We start from the raw sequence: 22,113 nt of genomic DNA on the forward strand, positions 1-22,113 counted from the left end.
ACAGACATTTCTCAGCCTTGACGTACAGGTCATGCTCCAACAGTCGACCAAGCACCCTGCGCACCAGGGACACATGCTCGGCGCGTGTAGTGGAGTATATCAGAATGTCGTCGATATACACCACTACACCCTGCCCGTGCAGGTCCCGTAAAATCTCGTCAACAAAGGCCTGGAAGACTGATGGAGCATTCATCAACCCGTACGGCATGACGAGGTACTCATAGTGCCCTGAGGTGTACTAAATGCCATCTTCCACTCGTCCCCCTCCCGGATACGCACCAGGTTATTAGCGCTCCTGAGATCCAATTTTGTGAAGAAGCGCGCCCTGTGCATTGACTCGATCGCACTGGCAATGAGAGGCAGCGGGTAGCTGTACCTCACTGTGATCTGATTGATACCCCGATAGTCAATACACGGGCGCAGACCTCCATCCTTCTTCTTCACATAAAAGAAACTTGAGGAGGCAGGTGAAGTGGAGGGCCGAATGTATCCCTGCCCCAGGGATTCGGAGACATATGTTTCCATAGCCGCCATCTCCTCCTGTGACAGAGGATACACGTGACTCCTGGGAAGAGCTGCATCTACCAGGAGATTTCTATCAAAATCCCCCCGTCGATGGGGTGGTAATTGAGTCGCCTTCTTATAACAGGAGGCGAGAGCCAAAATCAGCATATTCTGAGGGGATGCGCACAGTGAAGATCTGGTCTGGACTTTCCACCGTAGTCGCACCGATGGAAACTCCCACACACCTCCCTGAGCACTCTCGTGACCACCCCTTGAGAGCCCTCTGTTGCCACGGAATAGTGGGGTCATGACAGGCCAACCAGGGTAGGCCCAGCACCATGGGAAACGCAGGAGAATCAATAAGGAACAGACTGATTCTCTCCTTGTGATCCTCCTGCGTAACCATGCTTAGTGGAGCGGTGGCCTCCCTAATCAGCCCTGACCCTAATGGTCGACTATCTAGGGCATGCACAGGGAAGGGCATATCTACAGGAACAAGGGGGATCCCTAAACTATGAGCAAATGAACGGTCAATAAAATTCCCAGCAGCGCCTGAATCTACGAGCGCCTTATGCTGGGAATGTGGGGAAAACTCAGGAAATTTAATAAACACATACATGTGAGCAACAGGGGGCTCTGGGTGAGCCTGGTGCCAACTCACCTGGGGTGACACGATAGTGCCCTGCCTGCTACCTCGACTCCCTGAGGAACCTCCCCAGCACCGACCAGCAGTGTGCCCTCTGCGGCCACAGATGGTGCAGGGAATGGCCCCTCCTCCCGGAATGGCCCCTCCTCCTCCAGAAGTCCAAAGCGAAATCCTGCGCTCTCCTTGTCGCCGGCCTCAGGTGGAACAGACGTTCCTCAGGCGGGTGAGCTTTGCGTAATGATCCAACACCGCGTCTCCCTCACTCCATACGGCGTTGGCCCACTCCAGGGCTTTGCCTGAGAGGCAGGAGACGAGGGCGGACATGCTCTCACGTCCCGAAGGAGCCGGGTGGACGGTCGCCAGGTAGAGCTCCAGCTGGAGTAGGAACCCCTGGCATCCGGCAGCCGTCCCATCATACTCCCTCAGGAGTGCGAGCCGAATCCCGCTGGTACCGGCTGAAGGAGGTGTGGACTGTGGAGCCTGCTGTGGTGGGGCTGGTGGAGACGTTGGAAAACCTCCTTCTCTCTCCCATCTATCCATCGTCTGCAGCACGCGATCCATGGCGGTGCCCAGATGTTGTAACAAGGTCGTGTGCTGCTGGACGCGCTCTTCGACCGAGAAAGGGGGGCCGTCTGCTCCTGCTGACTCCATTTCTGTGAGTAATTCTGTAATGGGTTCTGTGTGTAGCTGGTGTAGAGAGTCAGGCGCAGGACAGCAGATATGAGTAATCAACGTATTTTACTCAAAAATACACAAATACAAAGCAACAATGCGAGCCCACAATAACGGACCGATATACAACGAACAATTACTCACAAACAAACATGGGGGAACAGAGGGTTAAATAATGAACAAGTAATTGGGGGATTGAAACCAGGTGTGTAAGACAAAGACAAAACAAATGGAAAATAAAAAGTGGATCGGCGATGGCTAGAAGGCTGGTGACGTCGACCGCCGAACGCCGCCCGAACAAGGAGCGGGACCGACTTCGGCGGAAGTCGTAACATAACTATGACATAGAAACTATTTGAAATGATGTGAACTTCTTACATTCACCTTTTCATGTTTATTTAAAATACTTTTCATTCCAATCATATGGTTTGGTTTCAATACTTCAAAACCAAATGTTAGGTCCAGGTTGTCACAAACAAATAGATGGGTGTTGGTTAAATTGTGATCTTAATGAATGGAGTGAATTCGGAGTGCAGTTTTTTTTTTTTGCAGAGAGGTGAGCGATGAGCGATGAGCACGATTTCTGACCGCTCAACTCCACTCATACTCTGGCTACAGTACAGTAGAATCTATAGTACCTTTCTACTGAGCTACAGTGCAGTAGTATCTACAGTACCTTTCTACTGAGCTACAGTACAGTATCTACAGTGCAGTGTATCTACAGTACCTTTCTACTGAGCTACAGTACAGTAGAATCTATAGTACCTTTCTACTGAGCTACAGTGCAGTATCTACAGTGCAGTGTATCTACAGTACCTTTCTACTGAGCTACAGTACAGTAGAATCTACAGTACCTTTCCACTGAGCTACAGTACAGTAGAATCTACAGTACCTTTCTACAATACAGTAGAATCTACAGTACCTTTCTGCTAAGCTACAGTACAGTAGAATCTACAGTACCTTTCTACAATACAGTAGTATCTACAGTACCTTTCTACTGAGCTACAATACAGTAGTATCTATAGTACCTTTCTACTGAGCGACAATACAGTAGTATTTACAGTACCTTTCTATAGAGCTACAGTACAGTAGTATTTACAGTACCTTTCTATAGAGCTACAATACAGTAGTATCTATAGTACCTTTCTACTGAGCTACAATACAGTAGTATCTATGGTACCTTTCTACTGAGCTACAATACAGTAGAATCTATAGTACTTTTCTATAGAGCTACAGTACAGTAGTATCTACAGTACCTTTCTACTATGTACTGTATTTGGGTTCTCCATCTAGCCCACACTTCTCATGTCAGCTGGACTGAGACATACAGCGAACAGCAATATTAATGAGAGGGAAGGCCCAATCAGGAGCCGCTCTGCTCCCTTCACTCACAGTTCAACACTAATGCTGTCCCGTCCCTTTGAAACGGCACTCAACTTTCAAGGCTAATGACTTTCCACGCTCTTTTTCCCCCGCCGTTTATTTATTTTTCTTCCTCTCTTTCACGGGACCGACCCACGCTTTGGGGTGAGGCCAACTGGCTGGTCCTCCTACTCGTTTATCACTATTCCCTCTCTTCCTTGCTTCCCTCCATTTTAAAAGAGGGAGTCGGCAATGAATGAAAAACACTGTTGTGACAGGACACCAGTGTTTCCTGGAAATGAAGTATTCATTAAGTATTTCCATTACATGTCTAAATAGCATGAGAGGTAGGGAGAAGGAGAGGAGGAGGGGGGATTTTAAATGTTAGAAAAAATGATACCTGGTGGAGCTCCAGAATTGAGCGCTAAATAAGGAAACATTCATCATTTGTAATACCGGCGGAGTCCACAACCACACAGGTTGATGTATATTATGCAGTGAGTGATGCACCAACCCATTTGTTGACATTGACATGTACAAATATTTAGGTAGAGCTCATGAGCGTGTTAAGAATCATTCGTGAGTGTGTTTTAGTTTACATTTATCCCACTATAGCAAACATTAATGTTCACCAATGTTCAATTGTGAACTGTTCAATTGTGAGTTCAAGTGTTCAATATTGAGCCAAAATGCCTTTCAAGGTTTCATGAATATCATCCAGGATGTAAACATTTCAGAGGCTAAACAGCGCACCTCTTACAGCCACATCTGGAGGATCAAATGGTTTACTGTTTAATCCATCACTCTCTCCTTTCCTCTTTTCCTCCTCCTCCTCCTCCTCCTCTTCCACCTCCTCCTCTTCTTCATCCTCTCCTCGTCCTCCTCCTCTTCCCCTTCCACTTCCACTTCCACTTCCTCTTCCTCCCCCTCCTCCTCTTCCTCCTCTTCATCTTCCTCCTCGTCCTCCTCATCCTCCTCCTCTTCCTCCTCCTTTTCCTCCTCCTCGTCCTCCTCGTCCTCCTCCTCTTCCTCTTCCACTTCCTCTTCCTTGTCCTCCTCCTCTTCCTCCTCGTCCTCCTCATCCTCCTCCTCTTCCTCCTCCTTTTCCTCCTCCTCGTCTTCCTCCTCTTCCTCCTCTTCCTCCTCTTCGTCCTCTTCCCCTTCCTCCTCCTCTTCCTCCTCTCCTCTTCCTCCTCCTCCTCCTCCTCCCTCCTCCTCCACCACACGTCTTTAGGCCTTTCTCCACAAGGGGCAAGTTCTAGGACCTTATACTTGTTCGTTTGTTTGCTTTCAAAACAAGTGTCTGTTTAGACTTCCATCAGGGGGGAACAGTATCTAAGAAAACGAGGAAGGAAACAGGCCCAAAACAAAGGAAGAGGAAAGGACCCTATGTGATAGAGCCTGTCCCTTGCTGTTCCTGGCTGCAGTGGTGTCGTGCAAAACATGGCGCCACACTACAACCGGCCATAGGCTGAGAGCGGACATGGACTTTCATGGAAAACCACACGTTCACAACTACGTAGGTCAGTACAGAGAATAAACAGGGGGAGACATGTTGTGCTATGGTTTGTTGTGTCAATATTCTTTCTGACAAAGGATGGATTCATAGAATGTACTGAGAAAGATTCATAGAATGTACTGAGAAAGATTCATAGAATGTACTGAGAAAGATTCATAGAATGCACTGAGAAAGATTCATAGAATGTACTGAGAAAGATTCGTAGAATGTACTGAGAAAGATTCATAGAATGTACTGAGAAAGATTCATAGAATGTACTGAGAAAGATTCATAGAATGTACTGAGAAAGATTCGTAGAATGTACTGAGAAAGATTCATAGAATGTACTGAGAAAGATTCGTAGAATGTACTGAGAAAGATTCGTAGAATGTACTGAGAAAGATTCGTAGAATGTACTGAGAAAGATTCATAGAATGTACTGAGAAAGATTTCGTAGAATGCACTACCCTTGATGAAACTGTAAATTGAAAGTTTATTTGTGTTGCATTGCAAAGTTATATTGTGAAAATCAGAGGTATGATGACAAATTCATACATTGTCCTGACTCCAAACACACGCTTGTCTGGTGAGTAACCTCAATTTAGTCACAGTTCAACAAAAGTCTCAACCCCTTGGAACAGTATATCTACCATGGACATTGTGTCCCAGTTTGTGAGTGAATATTCCATGACTTTGTGACAGAGTAGGCCAGGCCCAATCCTCTCCCTTGCCAGACTCATACTGGGACAGAACCAGAGGGGTTGGAACAGACACTTCTCCATCTACACACACTGTCCAATTGGCTTTGCTGTCCCCATTTCAACCAGCAGACATGCAGTATTCTCTTCATGATGTAAAGTGGGATATTTTGGATATGTGAGTTATATGCTAGTGCCCATGTTATTCGGGCACATGTAACCTTTCCCAGCTCGATCGTCTGCGGTACTAGGTTGCACATTATCTGCACTGAGTGGCTTTTTATCCATGTATGTTCCATTGTTGGATAATCATTTTGTATATGTATAGAGACATTAGATTGAGGTTCTGTAGAGAATGGGTCCAGACGAAGTGTGAATGAGAATACATTTCTGTACACTGAACAGTATGTGCGTAAATGTTTCACTGCGTCACCGTTGTGTCCCTCAGCTCCCATCCTTTAGTGTCCTGACAACAACAATCTCACTAGCTGGTGGCCGTCTAGGGCGAGGGCTGCACCCTATGACGTTGGAAAAGCCCAGTATCCTACATCTAATCTTTTCAGAGGGGAAGAAAAACCTCTCCTAAAACGAGAGAGTAGGAACTGGGGAGTCATGAGGGCTGGCTGTCTGGCTGACTGACTGGCTGGGGAGCCATGCGGGCTGGCTGGCTGGGGAGAGGAGGTCTGAAGAGAGAGGAGAGAGAGAGGTCTGGAGAGAAAGGAGAAAGAGGAGAGAGAGAGAGAGGAGAAATCAGAAGTGCAGATTGGAGACAGGAAGAGAGTGGCGTCAGTACAGGCGGGAGATAAGAGCACTGACTCCACACAAACACACACATCTCTCTCTCTCGTTCTCTTTCTGGCTGGCTGACACAGCAGGCGCCCACAGTAGAGATATGGCCTCTCACGAATGCAGGCACACACACACACACACACACACACACACACACACACACACACACACACACACACACACACACACACACACACACACACACACACACACACACACACGTACACAGCTTAACCCTAACCCCTAAACCTAAAAAAGCCTTTTTCCTTTGTGGGGACCAGCTAATTTTTCCGTGTTTTACTATCCTATTACTATCCTTCTGGTCTCCACAAGGAGAGTAAAAACAACCACACACACACATCAATGACCCATAAGACGTATGACCTGTGACCTCTGGTCTGTGTGAGCATGGTTGCTGGGTAGTGAACACAGAGGCTGACCCTAACCCATACCAGAGAGGTGGATTCACAAGTGCTGAATCATAGCAATAATGAAATAATCCAATACAACGTGCCCCACTCAGAGGTTTAGAGGAAGAACATGGATCAGATGTCCCTTCTGCAAATGATCATGCTGGGATATTCAAAACAGTTATATTGTACAGGCCTTTTATGTGGAATAGTTCATATCTCAGAACTACAAACCTTGTACTCTTCAGTCCAAATAGTCAGTCAAGATCCAGATCCAGATATAGATATAGATATAGATCCAGATCCAGATATAGATCTAGATCCAGATCCAGATATAGATCTAGATCCAGTTATAGATCCAGATCCAGATGTAGATCAAGATATAGATCCAGATATTGATCCAGATCCAGTTATAGATCTAGCTATAGATCCAGATTCAGATATAGATATAGATCCAGATATAGATCCAGATATTGATCCAGATCCAGTTATAGATCCAGATCCAGATATAGATCTAGATCCAGATCCAGATATAGATCTAGATCCAGTTATAGATCCAGATCCAGATGTAGATCAAGATATAGATCCAGATATTGATCCAGATCCAGTTATAGATCTAGCTATAGATCCAGATTCAGATATAGATATAGATCCAGATATAGATCCAGATATTGATCCAGATCCAGTTATAGATCCAGATCCAGATATAGATCCAGATATAGATCCAGATCCAGTTATAGATCCAGATCAAGATCCAGATATAGATCCAGATATAGATCCAGATCCAGTTATAGATCCAGATCCAGATGTAGATACAGATATAGGTCCAGATCCAGTTATAGATCCAGATCCAGATCCAGATATAGATCCAGATACAGTTATAGATCCAGTTACAGATCCAGATACAGTTATAACTCCAGATATAGATCCAGATCCAGGTCGAGATATAGATCCAGATACAGTTATAGATCCAGTTACAGATCCAGATCCAGTTATAACTCCAGATATAGATCCAGATCCAGATCCAGATATAGATCCAGATACAGTTATAGATCCAGTTACAGATCCAGATACAGTTATAAATCCAGATATAGAACCAGATCCAGATGTAGATCCAGGTATAAATCCAGATATAGATCCAGATCCAGATATAAATCCAGATCCAGATATAGATCCAGATCCAGATGTAGACCCAGATATAGATATCTATTATACTTTGTGACTGTTTGTTGACGTTAGGACAGTGCTGCTACTGTATGTTAAATATGATCAGACTACTGTCTCCCAGAGCTATGAGTCTTTCCATCAGACTACTGTCTCCCAGAGCTATGAGTCTTTCCATCAGACTACTGTCTCCCAGAGCTATGAGTCTTTCCATCAAACTACTGTCTCCCATAGCTATGAGTCTTTCCATCAGACAACTGTCTCCCAGAGCTATGAGTCTTTCCATCAGACTACACAAGTTAATTTTCAATTGTATTAATGGCTTCCAAGCTAAATTATAAGTAACACTAAATCCTTTCAGTGTTTCTCTTTTGTTTCTTTGCAAGACATCACCGTGTCTGTTAGAGGGCTGTAAGACAATACTGTATCTGTTAGAGAGCTGTAAGGCAGTACTGTGTCTGTGAGAGGGCTGTAAGACAGTACTGTGTCTGTGAGAGGGCTGTAAGACAGTACTGTATCTGTTAGAGGGCTGTAAGACAGTACTGTATCTATTAGAGGGCTGTAAGACAGTACTGTATCTATTAGAGGTCTGTAAGACAGTACTCTGTCTGATAGAGGGCTGTAAGACAGTACTCTGTCTGTTAGAGGGCTGTAAGACAGTACTGTGTCTGTTAGAGGGCTGTAAGACAGTACTGTGTCTGTTAGAGTTCTGTAAGACAGTACTCTGTCTGTTAGAGGGCTGTAAGACAGTACTGTATCTGTTAGAGGGCTGTAAGACAGTACTCTGTCTGTCAGAGGGCTGTAAGACAGTACTCTGTCTGTTAGAGGGCTGTAAGAAAGTACTGTATCTGTTAGAGGGCTGTAAGACAGTACTGTGTCTGTTAGAGGGCTGTAAGACAGTACTGTATCTGTTAGAGGGCTGTAAGACAGTACTCTGTCTGTTAGAGGGCTGTAAGACAGTACTGTATCTATTAGAGGGCTGTAAGACAGTACTCTGTCTGTTAGAGGACTGTAAGACAGTACTGTATCTGTTAGAGGGCTGTAAGACAGTACTCTGTCTGTTAGAGGACTGTAAGACAGTACTCTGTCTGTTAGAGGGCTGTAAGACAGTACTGTATCTATTAGAGGGCTGTAAGACAGTACTGTATCTATTAGAGGGCTGTAAGACAGTACTCTGTCTGTTAGAGGACTGTAAGACAGTACTGTGTCTGTTAGAGGGCTGTAAGACAGTACTGTATCTATTAGAGAGCTGTAAGGCAGTACTCTGTCTGTTAGAGGGCTGTAAGACAGTACTGTATCTATTAGAGGGCTGTAAGACAGTACTGTGTCTGTTAGAGGGCTGTAAGACAGTACTGTGTCTGTTAGAGGGCTGTAAGACAGTACTGTATCTATTAGAGGGCTGTAAGACAGTACTCTGTCTGTTAGAGGGCTGTAAGACAGTACTGTATCTGTTAGAGGGCTGTAAGACAGTACTGTGTCTGTTAGAGGGCTGTAAGACAGTACTCTGTCTGTTAGAGGGCTGTAAGACAGTACTGTGTCTGTTAGAGGTCTGTAAGACAGTACTGTGTCTGTTAGAGGGCTGTAAGACAGTACTCTGTCTGTTAGAGGGCTGTAAGACAGTACTGTATCTGTTAGAGGGCTGTAAGACAGTACTGTGTCTGTTAGAGGGCTGTAAGACAGTACTCTGTCTGTTAGAGGGCTGTAAGACAGTACTGTGTCTGTTAGAGGGCTGTAAGACAGTACTGTGTCTGTTAGAGGGCTGTAAGACAGTACTGTGTCTGTTAGAGGGCTGTAAGACAGTACTCTGTCTGTCAGAGGGCTGTAAGACAGTACTGTGTCTGTTAGAGGGCTGTAAGACAGTACTCTGTCTGTCAGAGGGCTGTAAGACAGTACTGTGTCTGTTAGAGGGCTGTAAGACAGTACTCTGTCTGTCAGAGGGCTGTAAGACAGTACTGTATCTATTAGAGGTCTGTAAGACAGTACTCTGTCTGTTAGAGGGCTGTAAGACAGTACTCTGTCTGTTAGAGGACTGTAAGACAGTACTCTGTCTGTTAGAGGGCTGTAAGACAGTACTGTATCTATTAGAGGGCTGTAAGACAGTACTCTGTCTGTTAGAGGGCTGTAAGACAGTACTGTATCTATTAGAGGGCTGTAAGACAGTACTGTGTCTGTTAGAGGGCTGTAAGACAGTACTCTGTCTGTTAGAGGGCTGTAAGACAGTACTCTGTCTGTTAGAGGGCTGTAAGACAGTACTGTATCTGTTAGAGGGCTGTAAAATGCAAGTGGCCTTCAAAGACGACCTTCAAGGAAACAAGGGCCCTACCACAGAGCAATAGATGTTGGTGGCTTTCCAGGTTGTCTTTTTTGCAGTCGCTCTGCTCATCTCGGGAGGTCGCTATATCAAATCAATGTGGTTCCTGTTGAACACCTATCCAGGCTTTGTGAGATTTGATCACCTGTGCAGCGCGACTGCAAAAAAAGACAACCTGGAACGCCACCATTGTCTAAAGCTTACTACAAGCTCTACTCAGACCAAGATTCGGAGTGTTGCAATGTCGTTTTTCGTCACAAATAATATATACTTTTGTAGACGTATCATTCCTTCCGCAGCTGTGGGAGCAGTGTTGTCGCTTTGTTCCTTGGTCTGATCTCAAGGCTATATAGGCAATTCATCAAAGTAGCCTATTTTGCATTGATAACTAAATATAATCTCAGTGACTGTTCAAACAGTAAACCAAACAACAAGAATCCACCCAAAAAGTAATAACTAGTGATTCCAGGCTATTGTGAAGTGAAAAAAAGTGAAAAAAAGCTAGCCTTTTTTCTAGATAGCCTTTTTTCTCTGTGACCAAAACAGGACGGCGTTCCATTTTTAGCGTATATGGGAATGAATACACAAGCAGCATATCAAACGGGGATTATGTTTTTTAGGTTACACAAGTATAAGAATATTTGCCAGGGCATATTCTTTTATTATAAATCTGATTATTTTACATGGAGATGTGAGAAGCTAAAAAGGTTAGCTAGCTTGCTATGGTTTTAGCCAGGCTAAAGCCAGCTAGCCAGGCTGCCAGCTAGCTACTACTAGCAAGGGAAAGCAAAATGAAAAGACCAAAATGTAAAAACGTTGCTATCTCCCCCTTGTGAATCTGAGTGCATTGTTACCAAAAGGTGCCCGCTACTCCCAAAAAATCCCCCTCCACCCACGTGCAAGTAGATCAACGGAGTGAAGCTTGTAGTAACCTTTACAAGGAGCCACAATAACCTTTCCTCAATCCTCAGAGTTAGGAGTAGGGGAAGGGAAGGAGAAATGAATACAGCCATATTTCTTTCTTAGGAGGGATTTCAGGCTTGGAATGCTGGCTGAAGGGGGCTGTGCAAAAGGTTGCCGGTTTGAGTGTGTGTGTTTGAATTTATGTGTGTGTGTGTGTGTGTGTGTGTTTATAGTGGCAGTCAGAGAGCTGATAAAGGGCTGCTCCAGGCTCCAAGTAGAGTTCTGGGACAATACAACACAGGAACTGAGCTGCCGGACTCAGGAGGTCAATAGACCTGCTGTCAACATGGCCTCTGTTCTTATCTTTCTTTGCCTTCCCCAAAGTGTGTGTGAGTGTGTGTGAGTGTGAGTGTGAGTGTGAGTGTGAGTGTGAGTGTGTGTGTGTGTGTGTGTGTGTGTGTGTATGTGTGTGTGTGTGTGTGTGTGTGTGTGTGTGTCTGTGTGTGTGAGTTTCGTATGTGTGCAGGGTTTTTTAGTATGCTTGTGGTCATGCGTATCTGCCTGTGGGTGTGTGTGGTAAACGCAATGTGTTTGTGTATGTTTGTTTTTCTGTGTGTGTGTATGTTTTATGTGCGGTTGTGTGTAAAACTACCTGATACCATGAGCTGTACTGTGTCTCTCTGTCTTGGCCCAGCACCAGACACTGGTTTGACTGAAGCACACAGGGACTGTGGGGAATACTTGGAATTCCTGCTTTCCAGAGGAAGTTTTTTTGTTGTTGACTCATTCAGGGGAGGACCTATACCACACTAGGCTGACACTATAGCTGTCATGTTTACACTGAGAAATAAATAAAGCTAGAGAGAGAGAGAGAGAGAGAGAGAGAGAGCGAGAGAGAGAGAGAGAGAGAGAGAGAGAGAGAGAGAGAGAGAGAGAGAGAGGGAGAGAGAGAGAGAGAGAGAGTGATCAGGGAGAGGTGCTATGGCCTCATGAACAGACACGGTGGTCAGGGAGAGGTGCTATGGCCTCATGGGGAACAGACACGGTGGTCAGGGAGAGGTGCTATGGCCTCATGAACAGACACGGTGGTCAGGGAGAGGTGCTATGGCCTCATGAACAGACACGGTGGTCAGGGAGAGGTGCTATGGCCTCATGGGGAACAGACACGGTGGTCAGGGAGAGGTGCTATGGCCTCATGGGGAACAGACACGGTGGTCAGGGAGAGGTGCTATGGCCTCATGAACAGACACGGTGGTCAGGGAGAGGTGCTATGGCCTCATGGGGAACAGACACGGTGGTCAGGGAGAGGTGCTATGGCCTCATGGGGAACAGACACGGTGATCAGGGAGAGGTGCTATGGCCACATGGGGAACAGACACGGTGATCAGGGAGAGGTGCTATGGCCTCATGGAGAACAGACACGGTGGTCAGGGAGAGGTGCTATGGCCTCATGGGGAGTGAACAGACACGGTGATCAGGGAGAGGTGCTATGGCCTCATGGGCAACAGACACGGTGATCAGGGAGAGGTGCTATGGCCTCATGGGGAACAGACACGGTGGTCAGGGAGAGGTGCTATGGCCTCATGGGGAACAGACACGGTGGTCAGGGAGAGGTGCTATGGCCTCATGGGGAACAGACACGGTGGTCAGGGAGAGGTGCTATGGCCTCATGAACAGACACGGTGGTCAGGGAGAGGTGCTATGGCCTCATGGGGAACAGACACGGTGGTCAGGGAGAGGTGCTATGGCCTCATGGGGAACAGACACGGTGATCAGGGAGAGGTGCTATGGCCTCATGGGGAACAGACACGGTGATCAGGGAGAGGTGCTATGGCCTCATGGGGAACAGACACGGTGATCAGGGAGAGGTGCTATGGCCTCATGGGGAACAGACACGGTGATCAGGGAGAGGTGCTATGGCCACATGGGGAACAGACACGGTGATCAGGGAGAGGTGCTATGGCCTCATGGAGAACAGACACGGTGATCAGGGAGAGGTGCTATGGCCTCATGGGGAACAGACACGGTGATCAGGGAGAGGTGCTATGGCCTCATGGGGAGTGAACAGACACGGTGATCAGGGAGAGGTGCTATGGCCTCATGGGGAACAGACACGGTGGTCAGGGAGAGGTGCTATGGCCTCATGGGGAACAGACATGGTGGTCAGGGAGAGGTGCTATGGCCTCGTGGAGAACAGACATGGTGGTCAGGGAGAGGTGCTATGGCCTCATGGAGAACAGACACGGTGGTCAGGGAGAGGTGCTATGGCCTCATGGGGAACAGACACGGTGGTCAGCGAGAGGTGCTATGGCCTCATGGGGAACAGACACGGTGGTCAGGGAGAGGTGCTATGGCCTCATGGGGAACAGACACGGTGATCAGGGAGAGCTGCTATGGCCTCATGGGGAACAGACATGGTGGTCAGGGAGAGGTGCTATGGCCTCATGGGGAACAGACACGGTGATCAGGGAGAGGTGCTATGGCCTCATGGGGAACAGACACGGTGGTCATGGAGAGGGAGAGGTGCTATGGCCTCATGGAGAACAGACACGGTGGTCAGGGAGAGGTGCTATGGCCTCATGGGGAACAGACACGGTGATCAGGGAGAGGTGCTATGGCCTCATGAACAGACACGGTGATCAGGGAGAGGTGCTATGGCCTCATGGGGAACAGACACGGTGATCAGGGAGAGGTGCTATGGCCTCATGGGGAACAGACACGGTGGTCAGGGAGAGGTGCTATGGCCTCATGGGGAACAGACACGGTGATCAGGGAGAGGTGCTATGGCCTCATGGGGAACAGACACGGTGGTCAGGGAGAGGTGCTATGGCCTCATGGGGAGTGAACAGACACGGTGATCAGGGAGAGGTGCTATGGCCTCATGGGGAACAGACACGGTGGTCAGGGAGAGGTGCTATGGCCTCATGGGGAACAGACACGGTGATCAGGGAGAGGTGCTATGGCCTCGTGGGGAACAGACACGGTGGTCAGGGAGAGGTGCTATGGCCTCATGGGGAACAGACACGGTGATCAGGGAGAGGTGCTATGGCCTCATGGGGAACAGACACGGTGGTCAGGGAGAGGGAGAGGTGCTATGGCCTCATGGAGAACAGACATGGTGGTCAGGGAGAGGTGCTATGGCCTCATGAACAGACACGGTGGTCAGGGAGAGGTGCTATGGCCTCATGGGGAACAGACACGGTGGTCAGGGAGAGGTGCTATGGCCTCATGGAGAACAGACACGGTGGTCAGGGAGAGGTGCTATGGCCTCATGGGGAACAGACACGGTGGTCAGGGAGAGGTGCTATGGCCTCGTGGGGAACAGACATGGTGGTCAGGGAGAGGTGCTATGGCCTCATGGGGAACAGACACGGTGATCAGGGAGAGGTGCTATGGCCTCATGGGGAACAGACACGGTGATCAGGGAGAGGTGCTATGGCCTCGTGGGGAACAGACATGGTGATCAGGGAGAGGTGCTATGGCCTCATGGGGAACAGACACGGTGGTCAGGGAGAGGTGCTATGGCCTCGTGGGGAATAGACACGGTGGTCAGGGAGAGGTGCTATGGCCTCATGGGGAGTGAACAGACAAGGTGGTCAGGGAGAGGGGCTATGGCCTCGTGGGGAACAGACACGGTGATCCGGGAGAGGTGCTATGGCCTCGTGGGGAACAGACACGGTGGTCAGGGAGAGGTGCTACGGCCTTGTGGGGAACAGACATGGTGGTCAGGGAGAGGTGCTATGGCCTCATGGGGAACAGACACGGTGGTCAGGGAGAGGTGCTATGGCCTCATGAACAGACACGGTGATCAGGGAGAGGTGCTATGGCCTCATGGGGAACAGACACGGTGGTCAGGGAGAGGTGCTATGGCCTCATGGGGAGTGAACAGACACGGTGATCAGGGAGAGGTGCTATGGCCTCATGGGGAACAGACACGGTGATCAGGGAGAGGTGCTATGGCCTCATGGGGAACAGACACGGTGGTCAGGGAGAGGTGCTATGGCCTCATGGGGAACAGACACGGTGATCAGGGAGAGGTGCTATGGCCTCATGGGGAACAGACACCGTGGTCAGGGAGAGCTGCTATGGCCTCATGGGGAATAGACACGGTGGTCAGGGAGAGGTGCTATGGCCTCATGGGGAACAGACACGGTGATCAGGGAGAGGTGCTATGGCCTCATGGGGAACAGACACGGTGATCAGGGAGAGGTGCTATGGCCTCATGGGGAACAGACACGGTGGTCAGGGAGAGGTGCTATGGCCTCATGGGGAACAGACACGGTGGTCAGGGAGAGGTGCTATGGCCTCATGGAGAACAGACACGGTGGTCAGGGAGAGGTGCTATGGCCTCATGGGGAACAGACACGGTGATCAGGGAGAGGTGCTATGGCCTCATGGGGAACAGACACGGTGGTCAGGGAGAGGTGCTATGGCCTCATGGGGAACAGACACGGTGATCAGGGAGAGGTGCTATGGCCTCATGGGGAACATACACGGTGATCAGGGAGAGGTGCTATGGCCTCATGGGGAACAGACACGGTGGTCAGGGAGAGGTGCTATGGCCTCATGGGGAACAGACACGGTGGTCAGGGAGAGGTGCTATGGCCTCATGGGGAACATACACGGTGATCAGGGAGAGGTGCTATGGCCACATGGGGAACAGACACGGTGATCAGGGAGAGGTGCTATGGCCTCATGGGGAACAGACACGGTGATCAGGGAGAGGTGCTATGGCCTCATGGGGAACAGACACAGTGATCAGGGAGAGGTGCTATGGCCTCATGGGGAACAGACACGGTGATCAGGGAGAGGTTCTATGGCCTCATGAACAGACACGGTGGTCAGGGAGAGGTGCTATGGCCTCATGGGGAACAGACACGGTGGTCAGGGAGAGGTGCTATGGCCTCATGGAGAACAGACATGGTGATCAGGGAGAGGTGCTATGGCCTCATGGGGAACAGACACGGTGATCAGGGAGAGGTGCTATGGCCTCATGGAGAACAGACATGGTGATCAGGGAGAGGTGCTATGGCCTCATGAAGAACAGACATGGTGATCAGGGAGAGGTGCTAATCTACTGCTCGTCACATATCAAATCCAAAGAGATCCTTCTATCTCATATTATATAGAAACGTAAGCATGAACCTGGACTCTATGTAAACGTTGTTTTCTGGATTTCTGATACACACGTCACCATGGGGCCGATTGCCTTGTATGTGCAATCATCAAAGTTCAAGCTACCTCCGTACAGAAAGGATTTTCAATTTCATTGAGTCTAGCGAGCTACTTTATGAGAATAGACTAAAGGTCAACTAGGCTAAGCTGTCTGAACTAGCATCTGTGCTGTGATAGTTCAAACAACTAGCTATCTTGTTTTTCCAAGGCTTCTGTCTTTTAAAAAACAGCCATAAACTGGAAATGCATTAAAATGACCTCATCAGTCCATTTCTCACAGCTTCCTGTTTCATACATGATTTCCATTACAGAACGATGTCAGTCATTTATCACTGAGTACATTACGTGTTGTTGGCAAAACCGCTAACAGCTAAGCTAGGCAGCAGTACACCACACAAACACAGGAAGTTAAAAAAGAACCAAGAAGTTGATAGGCCTATATGGATTTACAACACCGGAAATCATAAAATAACTTTATTAACAGCCATGGCACCTTAACACCCAGGGCTCTCTGTACATTTCCTCCTACCACTGCAGCTAGACTGTGACAGACAGCAACAGTTGCCGGCTAACTTCCTAACTATTTTGTTCTCACAGGGTCTGCAACAGATGGGGAGGCGGGCGGTGAGGCGCAAAGTAGAGAGATGTAAAATGGAGGTGACAATCCCAGAGAAGGCTGAGACATTTGCCACCGAGACTGACTGAGACTGACTGGGGGAGATCCTTTAAGACCCTCAGTGCCTCAAGGACATAACCCCCTGCTCCCCTTCTCCTCTCTCTCCCACAGTCAAGTGCAGAGGGGTGTGTCCTCTTCAGCTTCCTTTTAAGGCCATGGTGTGAGGCGGATCAGGGTCCATCCAACCTCAGGATGTAGAAAGCTCTGCCGTGAGGCCGTGGTGATGCCAGAGATAGGGATGTATGAATCCGGCTTCTCGAGCCGCTGTACATATGCCTTTAGGAAGGAGGGGGAAAGAGTGAGAAAGAAATATGTCGTGACAGAGAGGGAAAGAGAGTTAACATGTATGTTTTGTGCTTAGCGCCAGACACCCTCTGCTCTTGGATGCAGAGTCAGACAGAATGTTCATTCCAAAGTTCTGCAATAGGGCCAGGAACAGTTGAACATTTCCATGTAAAATGTTATTTCCAATTTAGCAACAATGTCTGTTGGAGCTACAAGTATAGACAAGGCCTGGAACCATCCAATGGTTGTATTGCATCAATTCCAACCACTGTATACTCTATAAGGCTGTATTCCCAAAAGGATGGACTTACAGGGCACTATGAGAGGATGTCAAACAAACCTCCGCTTCTCCCATCCCCCAGACCAGTAAAAGTCCTCCTGTCCTGTTCACAGCATGGGCTGGGCCTTCCAGAGAATGTGCTTTATATCACCAGTAATTGCTTGTGATTCTCCCTCTTGACTTCAAAGGCAGGGTGCACGGCAGCTCAGGGGTCAAAGGCGAGACCGTTGCCCAAACGCCCCCCAATTTCCTGTTGCCGTCTGGCTTGCTCTCTGAGCAGGAAGAGGAAGAGGGATCTGAGGCGAATGCCGTGAACTCTGGGGTTGTCTGACCAGACAGAGCTCCATACTTCCCTGTCTGTCTGTCTGTTTATCTGTCCGTTTATCTCTCTATTTATCTCTCTGCTTATCTGTCCATCTGTCTTTCTGTCTGTTGGTCCCTCCGTCCATCTGTCGTTCCGTCCGTCTGTCCTTCTGTCTGGCTAATGCCTCCTCAATTTACATCTCAGCTAGCATATTGTGCATATTAGCCTTGGCTTTATCCTATTCTGTGGTTCTAATAATAGGACTATACCATAATGGTAATTACATGGTCCTTTAAACAACGTTTTCCAGAGAATAACTACAGTATAATCAGTGGGCCATGGTCATGATGAACAGAGATGAAAATGTGGACAAGGGCAGAGTCTTCATCTTGGCTGTACATTCTAGTCCTATCTGTGCGCCTAACCCACATCTGTCAGATGTCCCAGAGGAGAGACTACGGGACAGTTAGTTGTCATTATCATAAGGTAATGCAGAGAGATCAGATGTCCCAGGGGAGAGACTACGGGGCAGTTAGTTGTCATTATCATAAGGTAATGCAGAGAGATCAGATGTCCCAGAGGAGAGACTATGGGGCAGTTAGTTGTCATTATCATAAGGTAATGCAGAGAGATCAGATGTCCCAGGGGAGAGACTATGGAGCTGTGAGGGCATCAGGGAGGAGCTCGTGATCCACAAGGCATTGGGCCTTCACTGGGATATACTGGTAGAGAGCTATCTAAAACTCACTAAGGACTGTATTCATGCACACACACACACACACACACACACACACACACACACGTGTCACTCAGTCCCTATGTCCAGGACCGGATGAAGAAATCATAGGTCCCGGAGCGTTGTGTTTTTAATAGCCTATATCAAGATGAATTACTTTGAAAAACAGTGCTGCTGTTAGCTACAGATTGGGAGTTTTGAGGACAAAATGGTTTATATTGGTTCTACAGACACCAAGCATTTGGTTTCCAAACTTTTTCCTGCGATTTTATTTTGAAATCTGCACAAAGCAAACCGACAGCTGCAACCAGCCGGCTGTTCCCATTCAAGTCAGCGCTGGCATCTATTGCCAGTGTACCCATGAGTTTAATAGTCAAATTGCCAGGGTCAGAGGTTACAAACCCCTTCTATGGATTGTATGTCAATGGCCACAACGCAACAAGCTGTATATGTGGTGCTCATGCTGCCCAAGCTGATGCCTTCCTGACTATAGGCATACCGGTAACTGCCAAAATAAAGGAAACACGTGAGTAAAGGAGAGATACGGCAGGGGTCGGCAGATAGCCTAGTGGTTAGAGTGTTGGGCCAGTAACCAGCAGGTAGTCTAGTGGTTAGAGTGTTGGGCCAGTAACCAGCAGGTAGTCTAGTGGTTAGAGTGTTGGGCCAGTAACCAGCAGGTAGCCTAGTGGTTAGAGTGTTGGGCCAGTAACCAGCAGGTAGTCTAGTGGTTAGAGTGTTGGGCCAGTAACCAGCAGGTAGCCTAGTGGTTAGAGTGTTGGGCCAGTAACCAGCAGGTAGTCTAGTGGTTAGAGCATTGGGCCAGTAACCAGAAGGTAGCCTAGTGGTTAGAGTGTTGGGTCAGTAACCAGCAGGTAGCCTAGTGGTTAGAGCATTGGGCCAGTAACCAGCAGGTAGCCTAGTGGTTAGAGCATTGGACTAGTAACCAGCAGGTAGCCTAGTGGTTAGAGCATTGGGCCAGTAACCAGCAGGTAGCCTAGTGGTTAGAGCATTGGGCCAGTAACCAGCAGGTAACCTAGTGGTTAGAGCATTGGGCCAGTAACCAGCAGGTAGCCTAGTGGTTAGAGCGTTGGACTAGTAACCAGCAGGTAGCCTAGTGTTTAGAGCATTGGGCCAGTAACCAGCAGGTAGCCTAGTGGTTAGAGTGTTGGGTCAGTAACCAGCAGGTAGCCTAGTGGTTAGAGTGTTGGGTCAGTAACCAGCAGGTAGCCTAGTGGTTAGAGTGTTGGGTCAGTAACCAGCAGGTAGCCTAGTGGTTAGAGCATTGGGCCAGTAACCAGCAGGTAGCCTAGTGGTTAGAGTGTTGGGTCAGTAACCAGCAGGTAGCCTAGTGTTTAAAGCGTTGGGCCAGTAACCAGCAGGTAGCCTAGTGGTTAGAGTGTTGGATCAGTAACCAGCAGGTAGCCTAGTGGTTAGAGCATTGGGCCAGTAACCAGCAGGTAACCTAGTGGTTAGAGCATTGGGCCAGTAACCAGCAGGTAGCCTAGTGGTTAGAGCGTTGGACTAGTAACCAGCAGGTAGCCTAGTGTTTAGAGCATTGGGCCAGTAACCAGCAGGTAGCCTAGTGGTTAGAGTGTTGGGTCAGTAACCAGCAGGTAGCCTAGTGGTTAGAGTGTTGGGTCAGTAACCAGCAGGTAGCCTAGTGGTTACAGTGTTGGGTCAGTAACCAGCAGGTAGCCTAGTGGTTAGAGCGTTGGGCCAGTAACCAGCAGGTAGCCTAGTGGTTAGAGTGTTGGGTCAGTAACCAGCAGGTAGCCTAGTGTTTAAAGCGTTGGGCCAGTAACCAGCAGGTAGCCTAGTGGTTAGAGTGTTGGATCAGTAACCAGCAGGTAGTCTGGTAGTTGGGCCAGTAACCAGCAGGTAGCCTAGTGTTTAAAGCGTTGGGTCAGTAACCAGCAGGTAGTGTAGTGTTTAAAGCGTTGGGTCAGTAACCAGCAGGTAGTCTAGTGTTTAAATCGTTGGGCCAGTAACCAGCAGGTAGCCTAGTGTTTAAAGCGTTGGGCCAGTAACTGTAAGGTTGCTGGATCAAATCACTGAGCTGACAAGATAAAAATGTGTTATTTTGTCCCTGGACAAGGCAGTTAACCTTTTCCTAAGCTGCCCTTGTAAATAAGAATTAGTTCTTAACAGAATTTACTAGTTAAATAAAAAACACAAAGTATATGGTGTGGGGTGCATTTTCCTGCCATGGTTTAGGTCCACTTGTAGACTCTATGCCAAGGAGCGTTGAAGCTGTTCTGGCAGCTCCTGGTGGCTCAACACCCTTTTAAGACACTTTATGTTGATGTTTCCTTGAATTTGGTAGATACCTGTATGTGGTTGTGATATAACTTAGTCAACAGTTATTTTTGATAAACTATTGATCCTCTGTGGCTAAATGATGATCTCTGGTGTATTTTGAACATTGAGAGTGGGCTCCTGTGGTTGGATTAAAAATGTACCTTGCAGGCTGGGCCAAGCCCCCAACTCACACAATTGGTCAGTCACATTTATTTATTATGCAGTTCATGTTAATGTAATCTCTGGAGGTCGGGGGCCCACAGTTACCCACTGGGCCCATACATCCTCTCCTCCCCCCATCTGATGATTAGCAGAGTAGCAGCAGGCTGTCTATACTCATTGAGAGCGGGCTCCTGTGGTTAGCGGTTGCAGTAAAAATATATACAGTACATTATATAATATATGCAGTATATATTTCCTTTATTACTATTTTTTGTAAAAAATAAATATATATACATTTTTTTCCTTTTGTTATAGTACATACATAATATGCAAACTGAGGCTTAAGAATTGGCTTCCAAATCACTCCAGTGTGCCATGACAATCCTGTGTGTTGAGTTTGTGTACTCAAAGTTACTGGGCCCAGGGGCTTCAGCCCCGGTAAGCCCCTGCATTAATCCAGCCCTGCCTATGGCTCATGGTTGGCTGTAACTCTGTATGTGCTTGGGCCTGGGCTGTTGGGGGGGTTGAGCTAAGAGAGAAAGCGAGAGAGAAGAGGGAGGTAATGTGGAAGCAGCCCCAGAGCTAAATTACACTGCAGCATGGTCCCTCTCAAAGCCGACATCTGGGATTGGCCCTGACAACTGGATGCCGAGCGGCTCTAATTTAGGCAACTTTGTTTCTAACCCTATAATAGAGTCAGTATAGGACCGCAGGGCTGCCACGGGGAGGGCAGGAGGAGACTAGCAACTTCTAGCAAAGTAGAAACAGTAATTTTACTCAGGCTACAGGGCTCTCCTTCTAAAGAGGATATGCACATGTTGTTGTGTTCTTTCTTCTGTTTTCATTGTCTGTTTAATCTGAGGATGAAGGTCTACCACTGCACTATTGGTAGTGACAGAAGAGGAAGTCTTTTATTCTGAGTTTTATTTAGAAGCTGTGAGTGTTTGTCTGTTTTCTGAATCAAGGGGAGACCCAACTGTCACCTAGAATTTCAAAAAAGAAAAGACAAGAAACGTTAGATTGTCATTCATTGTCTTTCTTTGAGCAAAGCAGGCGTGTGTAGAGCAGGTATGGCTAGGATGTAACAAAATGGTAACCTGTAATTATACTGGGAGCAGCTTCGGCCTGGGCCAGCCCACTCTCCTCAGAGTCGGGGTGTGTTCACAATCACAATGTTCTGCTATGTTGCTGAGGATTTCACAGGTCTGAAAGTACAGGATAAATGTATGAAATGTGGAAA

This window comes from Salmo salar, chromosome 26, assembly GCF_965601325.2.
Source record: "Salmo salar chromosome 26, fSalSal1, whole genome shotgun sequence".
Lineage (NCBI taxonomy): Eukaryota > Metazoa > Chordata > Actinopteri > Salmoniformes > Salmonidae > Salmo > Salmo salar.